The following is a 9260-nucleotide window of genomic DNA, read 5'->3' as shown; positions in this document are numbered from 1 at the left end:
TTCACATTCAAATTAAAATTTCCTGATAATGTACTTGCCCCCATGTCATCCAAGATGTTCATGTCTTTCTTTCTTCAGTCGAAAAGAAATTAAGGTTTTTGAGTTTCATTGCACTTGCACTAGCATATTGTATATGACATTTTAGTTCAAACTTTGACCTGTGGAGGGCAGTAATACACTTAGCAGCATCTACACTACTGGAATTCAAATAGAGAAGAAGAGAGCTAGTTCAAGATGAGCATTTATGGTTAACAGGTATAAAATTAAAAAAAAAAAAAAATAGAAAATGAGCGATGGTTTCTCTAGATAAGACCCTTATTTCTCGTCTGGGATCGATGTAAAACTGTAATTTTGACCTTCAACTGTTTGGGCTCCATTGACTTTCATTAAATGGATAAAAATCCTGGAATGTTTTCATCAAAAACCTTAATTTCTTTTCGACTGAAGAAAGAAAGACATGAACATCTTGGATGACATGGGGGTGAGTAAATTATCAGGAAATTTTATTTGAAAGTGAACTAATCCTTTAAATGCTTTCAAATAACCGAGACGTATATCACTGTTATTGAATTTTCATACCTTAAATAAATACAATATGCCTTTTCAGTATTTTTCTTTTATAAATGATAATGAATTAACGTTGTAATGAGTTAACGTTTTATTAGCTTATTGTTTGTTGGAAATATTTATGTTGCCTCTAAGGAGAGTAAAAGGTCATTTAAAATTCTGTGTAAACAATTTTTGCACAAATGTATTTCTTATTGACATAATCTTTGCATTAACAATTATTATACTTCTTTGAAGGAACCAATACCAGAATGGTTCAATTCTTCATGATTCCCTTCTATACCCATAATTACTCACAAAATCATGAATGATGTTATAAGTAGACAACAATATTGGGTCATAACAAAAGAGAACAAAAAAATCAATGTTTTGGATGTAAATCTGTATTTATGTTAAGGTTAACATTCAAATACAAATAGACAAAGCATATGACGAACAAACAGCGGACATGACCTGGAAAAAGATTAGACAGCGTGTGGAAATGAACAACACTCAGAACAGCTTTTATCACGTCCCGTCGCCAGGACTGACTCATACTTTGACCTGTTAAACATCTTTTTCATATGAAAAATATCAGTAATATTCAATGGCTTAAAAAATATGCTTAGTATGTAAAACTATATCTGTACAGAATCAATAAATTCAAACGATGATTTACTTCACTTAGTAAAAATAACAAATATCTTTCGACTCTTTTGCGCCAGAAGACAAAATGTGTTACCAGACAACAGCCTGCCCAAATATTTCAGCTCTTTAAAATGCACTTCATAATTAAAAATGATTTATTTAACATCATTTAGCAATAATACCATCTCTTTGAAGCTTCATTATATGATATTCAATATCTCAGTGTTTCCTCTCTATTATTTATATGGATTTTTTTACACTACTCTGTCAGCTTAACTGATCTGTCTCTCTAAAATGTATGTTTCAAACATACATGGCACACTGGGCCGTGACACAAGTGATAGCAACATATCTAGGGATCTAAAGCTATAATGTTTAGTTTTGGTCCTTAACTTCATCAGTTAAAGGCCCCGTCATTACTTTTACATGACAGATATAGAGCAACATGAGTGTGTTCAGAAAGAGTCTTGAGTGAACTACTCTTACTGTAGCTAATTTTACACACGATCCTCTGGAGAAGCAGATGTGCAACAAGAATTACGAACCCAAAATATAAAAACACAGACATTAAATAAAGCAAAAGAGTTTGTTTCTCAGGTTCCAGTACCAGTACATTAAAGGTGCCCTAGAACTTTTTTAAAAAAAGATGTAATATAAGTCTAAGGTGTCCCCTGAATGTGTCTTTGAAGTTTCAGCTCAAAATACCCCATAGATTTTTTTTTAATACATTTTTTTTAACTGCCTATTTTGGGACATCACTATAAATGAGCCGATTCAGGGCTACTGGCCCTTTAATTCTCGTGCTCCACGCCCACAGAGCTCGCGCTTGCCTTGAACAGTGCATAAACAAAGTTTACACAGCTAATATAACCCGCAAATGGATCTTTACAAAGTGTTCGTCATGCATGCGGCATGCATGTGTCGGATTATGTGAGTATTGTATACTGATATATAGTTTACATTTAATTCTGAATGAATTTGAGGCTGTGCTCCGTGTCTAACGGCTAATGCTACACTGTTGGAGAGATTTATAAAGAATGAAGTTGTGTTTATGCATTATACAGACTACAAGTGTTTAATAATGAAAATAGCGACGGCTCTTGTCTCCGTGAATACAGTAAGAAACGATGGTAACTTTAACCACATTTAACAGTACATTAGCAACATGCTAACGAAACATTTAGAAAGACAATTTACAAATATCACTAAAAATATCATGTTATCATGGATCATGTCAGTTATTATTGCTCCATCTGCCATTTTTCACTATTGTTCTTGCTTCACCTGTGCAGACCCAGACGTTAATGGCTGCCCTTGTCTAATGCCTTTCATAATGTTGGGAACATGGGCTGGCATATGCAAATATTGGGGGCGTACACCCCGACTGTTACGTAACAGTCGGTGTTATGTTGAGATTCGCCTGTTCTTCGGAGATCTTTTAAACATATGAGATTTATATAAGAAGGAGGAAACGATGGAGTTTGAGACTCACTATATGTCATTTCCATGTACTGAACTCTTGTTTTTTGACTATGCCAAGATAAATTCAATTTTTCATTCGAGGGCACCTTTAAATGCTTCTTCAACTGCATGACTTTCTGAAAAATTAGTCTTCAAGTTTAGCATGTCCCTAATATTCTTTTACACCTGCATTTCCACAAACACAAAAGAAGCAGATTGTGTATCTTCATACGATGTAATGACTCAGTAACTGTGCATTAAGCATTGCATAAAAGACATGATAAAACAAGCATAAGGCCACAAAATTGAACATATTTGAAATAAAAAGGGCGTAAAAGCGCATCCTTCAGTGCTGCAAAGACTGTAGAGCAGAGGGTCTCAAACTTGCCACAAGTGACCACCTGACAAAGCCTGCGAAAGTGTTTTCATTACATTCAGGATGTGCACTGTAATGTCCGATAGGCAGAAATCTGCCAGTGAGCTGTGAACTTATTTGAGGAGTTTTTTGGGTGTGTTTTGTTTCTTGTTCTGCCAGAGGTGGCTGTAAATGGTGATGGCATCCACGCTAGCTGACATGGTTTTGGCAGGGATTTTGCTGAACTGTATCCGAGCTGTATTTGTAAAGTTTCTCGATCATTTTGGGCGTGATGGTCTTGGGCCTGATGCCAGCTAGCTTGTTGATCTCCTCCGCCTCTGGATAATATGAGTACAGGGAGCAAAACTGGCAGCCAGTGTCTCGGAACAGAATTAGAAAGTTGTTGGCTTCGGTTTTCTCAATTATATCTCCAAATAAAGCAAATACTTACACACATGAAATGATTATTATTTCCACTCATGTTTTGAAATGGATTCCTTCTAAACAAAACAAAAGAAATGAAAAAATAACTGAATAAATAAATAAAATAACTAAAATATAATTAAATCTCTTATATAAATGAATAATACCTTATTAACTTAAATTAAACTGAAATAGAATTGAGCTCCTCCTCTTTGATCTCCAGATCAAAGCTGATTTTCTACAGCATTTATTGTAACATTTTTGCCCTCACCTCCAGGATTTTGTTCTTCTGTCCCTCATTGACGCGGCCCGCGAGGCAGCAGTGAGCCAGTGCATTCTGGATGATGTATTTATTTGATTTAGCACTGGGCTCCTTGTATAACTTTGGCCCTAGAGAGGAAGAGACATAAGAATTAGAGGAAACGATCAACATTTGTGTGCAGGGTCAGTACTGTTATATATGAAATTCCATCCATTTTAAATGTCCAAGTTCAGTGTTTAAGTGTTTAAAGGGTTAGTTCACCAAAATTTCTGTCATTAATTACTCACCCTCATGTCATTACACACCCATTCCAAGACCTTCATTCCTCTTCAGAACACAAATTAATATATTTTTGATGAAATTCAAGAGATTTTTTTATCCCCAATAGAAAGAAACGTAATTATCGTCATTCAAGGTCCAGAAAGTACTCAAAGATGTAGAGTTACATTCAAGCTATTTTAAGGCATTAATTTTTATTTTATTTTTTTACAGGAAAAAAAAAATGTTTAAATATGGCATTTTGGTAATCAAAGATGAGTTTTAATGGATACTATTACTGACTACAGGGGGTTTTAAATAACAGAGTGAACTAATCAAGCAAAACAACATCAGGTGCACGCTGATCAATCAGTAACCGAGGAGACAAATTACATGGAAAAACCAACTCATTCACAAACACAAATGCTACATCCAGATACTTTTGAAAACTGTGTTTCTCTTTCGATACTTCACTCGTACTGCGTATGGGGAAAAGTCTCCCTTTTTCCCCGCTACTGAAGCCTTTTCAGTCCTTTCTCCTTCAGCGACGACAACGCATCTCTTCGCTGATCCCCGCTGAAGCCAGCTCGCCGCCTAGGAAGAAGCTCGCCGGCGTCGAAGAGGCTCCTGCAGCGGACCCAGCTGAGCCGCCGGTTTGTGCTAGCGCCCGTGCCCTCATCGTTTGCCTCCCCCTCCCGCTTCCCGCCGCCTTCTCAGCGTGCCTCCTGCCGCCATCCCTAAGAGAGCTTTTCCCCGCAGTTTACTAACCGCTCAAAGAGCAAATTTCCAGCGGTTCTAACCGCTCTAAAAGAGCCCTTGCCGCTCTACAAAGAGCCCCTCAATCGCCATTTTAACGGAGGCGGCATTTGTCAAAATGCAGCGCCACTCGTGTGGCACGTGCAGAGCCCCTCTGCACAAACACGGCGGGCACGACAAGTGCGGTGGATGCCTGGGCAAGTCCCATGCTGATGGTGCGCTCACCGGGGCCTCATGCCCGCACTGTGAATGCATGAGTCTGGCTTCTCTGCGCTCGCGGGACGCCTTCTTCTGGGATGGCAACCCCACCGCTCGCGCCCTCCTGTCTCCTTCCTCCCGTGAGCTGGCCAGGAAGAGACAACGGGGCAGAGCGGTTCAGCACCTGGAGTCGTGCGAGCTCACGTCGACCCAGCGCCCGCGTGCCTCACCCTCTCCCACTAGAGAATTGTCCCCCGTCATGTTCTCACACCCGGAGCAATGTCCCTCAGCGGATGCAACCTGGTTGCCTTCGGTGCATCAGATGAAGAGCCGCTCGACGACTCCATGTCTCTCACGGCCTCTGAGACGGAAGGATGGGTTGGTGAGTCGGACGATCCCACCCCTCTGCCTCTTCTGGAGCCCATCGATCACGGCGCGGGCATGGACGCCGAGCTTTTCCGCGTCCTGTCCAAAGCAGTGGAGGCAATGGACCTCGAGTGGGCCCCGCCGGAGGAACCATCGCGAAGCCACTTGGACGAATGGTTCCTGCCAGGTCGTCGTCAAGCTCCTCGCCAGCGCTCCGCCCCGTTTTTTCCTGAGGTGCATGAGGATCTTAAGTCGTGGCGTGCTCCCTACTCTGCCCGCCTTCACACGACCCACTGCTCAGCCCTCACCACTGTAGATGGCTCGAATGAGAAGGGTTACGAACACCTGCTGCCCCTGGACGAAGCAGTGGCTGCTCACCTCTGTCCCCCCGCGGCTGTGGGTTGAAAGACAAAGAGGGCCCTCGCATCTAAGCCCTGCAGGACCACCTCCGCCCTGGCTGGAAGAGCCTACTCATCTGCGGGCCATGCCGCCTCAGCGCTCCACTCCATGGTGATCTTCCAAGTGTTTCAGGCAAAACTTCTCCGCTCCCTGGACGAGTCTGGCATTGATGCGCCCGCCTTCAGGGATCTCCGCAGAGCCACCGACCTAGCCCTGCGCGCCACGAAGGCCACAGCCCAGGCGATTGGAAGATCCATGGCCAGCCTGGTAGTACCAAACTACTGCTCACTGGATCTGAAAGATGCATACTTTCACATCCACATAGCCCCCCATCACAGGCGATTCTTGAGATTCGCATTCGAGGGAGTGGCGTACCTTCCCTTCGGGCTGTCTCTTGCTCCTCGCACCTTTACCAAGTGCATGAACGCGGTGCTTTTCCCTCTGAGACAGATGGGAATCTGTTCTGAATTATCTCGACGACTGGCTCATTCTGACCAGTTCGCGAGCAGAGCTTGAACACCACAGATCCGTGCTCCTCAGCCACCTAGAGTGCCTAGGTCTCAGGGTCAACCTAGCCAAAAGCTCACTGCTTCCCACTCAGCGCATCTCGTTCCTGGGTGCAGTTTTCGACTCAGTCCGCATGATGGCAGTAGTCTCGCCAGAGCGTGCTCTGGCCATTCAGCAGCTCGCGGCTTCCGTCAGGAAAAAAGCCTATCTCCCTCTGAAGCTTTTCCAGAGGCTGCTAGGGCTAATGGCTTCCGCCTCCCCAGTTCTTCAGCTCGGCCTTCTTCGCATGCGGCCTCTGCAGTATTGGCTGAAGTTTCAGGTCCCTCCTTACGCTTGGTAGCGTGGCCGCCTGCGTCTCAAGGTCAGTCAGGCTTGTCTTTCAGCCCTGAAACCTTGGACGAACCCTGCTTGGTTCAGTCTTGGAGTACCCCTAAAGGCGGTTTCACGGAGGACGGTGCTTTCAACAGATGCATCCAACTCGGGTTGGGGCGATCTGTGCGAGGGCAGATCGGTCTTCAGCTCGTGGTTTCACGAGGAGAGCCATCTACACATCAACTGCGTCAAGATGCTGGCAGTAATGCGAGCCCTTCTCTCGTTTCAGGCTCATCTGACGGGACGCCACGTCTTAGTCCAATCGGACAGTATGACAGTGGTATCGTACATAAATCGCCAGGGAGGTCTTTTGTCCAGCCGCTTATGCGCTCTGGCAAAGCGTCTCTTGGAATGGGCATTACCAAGGGTTCAGTTGCTCAGGGCGACACATATATCTGGGGAGAGCAATCTGGGAGCAGATATGCTATCTCGGAGCAATGTCCCCTCGGACGAGTGGATGCTCCACCCCCAGACAGTTCTCACGATATGGGAGTTCTTCGGGAAGGCAGAGGTAGACCTCTTTGCCTCAGAAGACAACTCTCATTGCCCAACTTATTTTATGCTCTGACCCACGTTTGGCCCAACACCCTCCTTTACGCTTTTCCCCCGATCGGTCTGATCCCGCAGGTCATCAGACGAGTCAGGGAAGACAGGCACAGAGTCCTCGTAGTGGCCCCGCTCTGGAGGAGCCAAGTTTGGACCTCAGAGCTGTTCAGTCTCTCCACGAGAGCCCCGTGGCCCATGCCCCTGAGATGGGACCTCTTGTCTCAGGCGAACAGGACAATCTGGCACCCACAGCCAGAGCTTTGGGCTCTGCACCTGTGGTCCCTCGATGGGAGCCAGCTGACCTCCCCAGGGACGTGCTAAATACCATTTCTCAAACAAGAGCTCCGTCCACAAGACGTCTCTATGCTCAGAAATGGGCGGTCTTCGTTGACTGGTGTTCTACACGCAACTTAGACCCGGTGGAGTGTGATGTGTCCCCGATACTGTCTTTCCTCCAGGAGCGTCTGGATTCGGGGCGAGCCCCTTCCACGCTTAAAATCTACATAGCAGCCATTGCAGCGTTTCATTTTCCTATCGCTGGCCAGTCAGTGGGACGGAACAGCCTTGTAGTGCGTTTTCTGAGGGGTTCTAGGCTATTGAATCCACCTCGTCCCCTCACCGTTCCCACCTGGGACCTCTCTCTGGTCCGGATGAGCAAGAGCTGGAGTTGATATGCCCCGTCAGAGCGTTGCAGACCTATGTTGAGCGATCGCAGCCTTTCCGGCAGTCAGATCAGCTTTGTTTGTTTTGGCGGCCACACCAAAGGGTCTTCGGTCTCAAAACAGCGTCTCTTGCGTTGGATAGTCGACGCCATTGCTCTCTGCTACTCCTCTGTGGGCTTGGATTGCCCCATAGGAGTTAAAGCCCACTCCACTAGAGGAATGGCTTCATCTTGGGCCTGGTCCAGTGGGGTCTCGATTAAAGACATCTGTGAGGCGGCCGGTCTCAGTCTATTCTTCTGGCAGGGTCATTTTATTTAACAACACATCTCACCATTCACTGATGAGTCCAGGTTGTACTCATGGAACCATTATATGTGTGGTCAAACAAGCAAAAGCTCTCATATTTTGCCACAGGACAGCAATGAGTAAACTTTCTTTCATCTTTGCAGGACTGCGATATAAAGAGTGTACAAAGTAACAACAGTGTGAAAGTGAATAACACATTACAGGCACAACAGAGGTATAAACTAGGGATGTGTCACGATTTTCGAATATTCAATTAGTTGATTTAATTATAGAATATCGAATAGTTTCTGCGATTATTGTCTTAAAAAATTCCCCATGTTTTTGGTGCTGATGCAGTGGTGACATGCTCATGTAACCAGAGGATGTTGAGTGCTGCCTATAGCGCACCTAAAAGCTGTCAATCAACTCTCAGACAACAGAAAAAACAACACATCGTCTCACAAGCATACTGTAGACTTGCATGGCATAATACAGATTGAAAAGTGAATGGTCTCTCTCTCTGCTAGAGTGTGTATAGCCTATACATTTGTGTGTACGTGCATGCGGGGGAGGGGTGTGATTTACGAATAATCGAATAATTCCCAGCGATCATCGAATATTATTTTTGCTTGAAATGCCCATCCCTAGTATAGACATGCATATCAATTGGTTCAATATGCGTCACATGACTAAAAATGCCTCATCGTTTTCAAATACCTAAATTTTCACAGTACACACTACAATGCAAAAACAGTGTTTTCAAAAAGCTCAGATTTCGTAGGATAAAAATGCCATCTCAGTGTGGACGGAAGGCCAAAACGGAATGAAAAAGATGTGTTTTCAAGTGAAAACGTATTAGTTTTGACAAGGCCACAGATAACACATATCAGAACCTTGACACACACTTAAACACATACTATGACACAATAAGCCATGGTGCTTGGGACACAAATCTAAGTTCAACTTATGGCACTTCCCAATCCTGACGCTCTCCTCAAAAATGAAATAAAATAAAAATATGCAGTTCAATATAAAAGAATTTATTAAAAATCTATTAATTTTTTGTTTGCACAAAAAATGAAATTATTTATTGATGTCTGTAACTAAGGCAAAGCTACTGTATGGATTCAAAAGACTTTGAATACAGAGCATACATTATATGGACAACCTTTTTGTCCTTTTTGAGACAAAAAAAAAAAGAAAAAAAGCCATTGGT

This window comes from Chanodichthys erythropterus, chromosome 16, assembly GCF_024489055.1.
Source record: "Chanodichthys erythropterus isolate Z2021 chromosome 16, ASM2448905v1, whole genome shotgun sequence".
Taxonomy (NCBI): Eukaryota; Metazoa; Chordata; class Actinopteri; order Cypriniformes; family Xenocyprididae; genus Chanodichthys; species Chanodichthys erythropterus.
Note: the sequence above shows the minus strand (reverse complement) of the source record.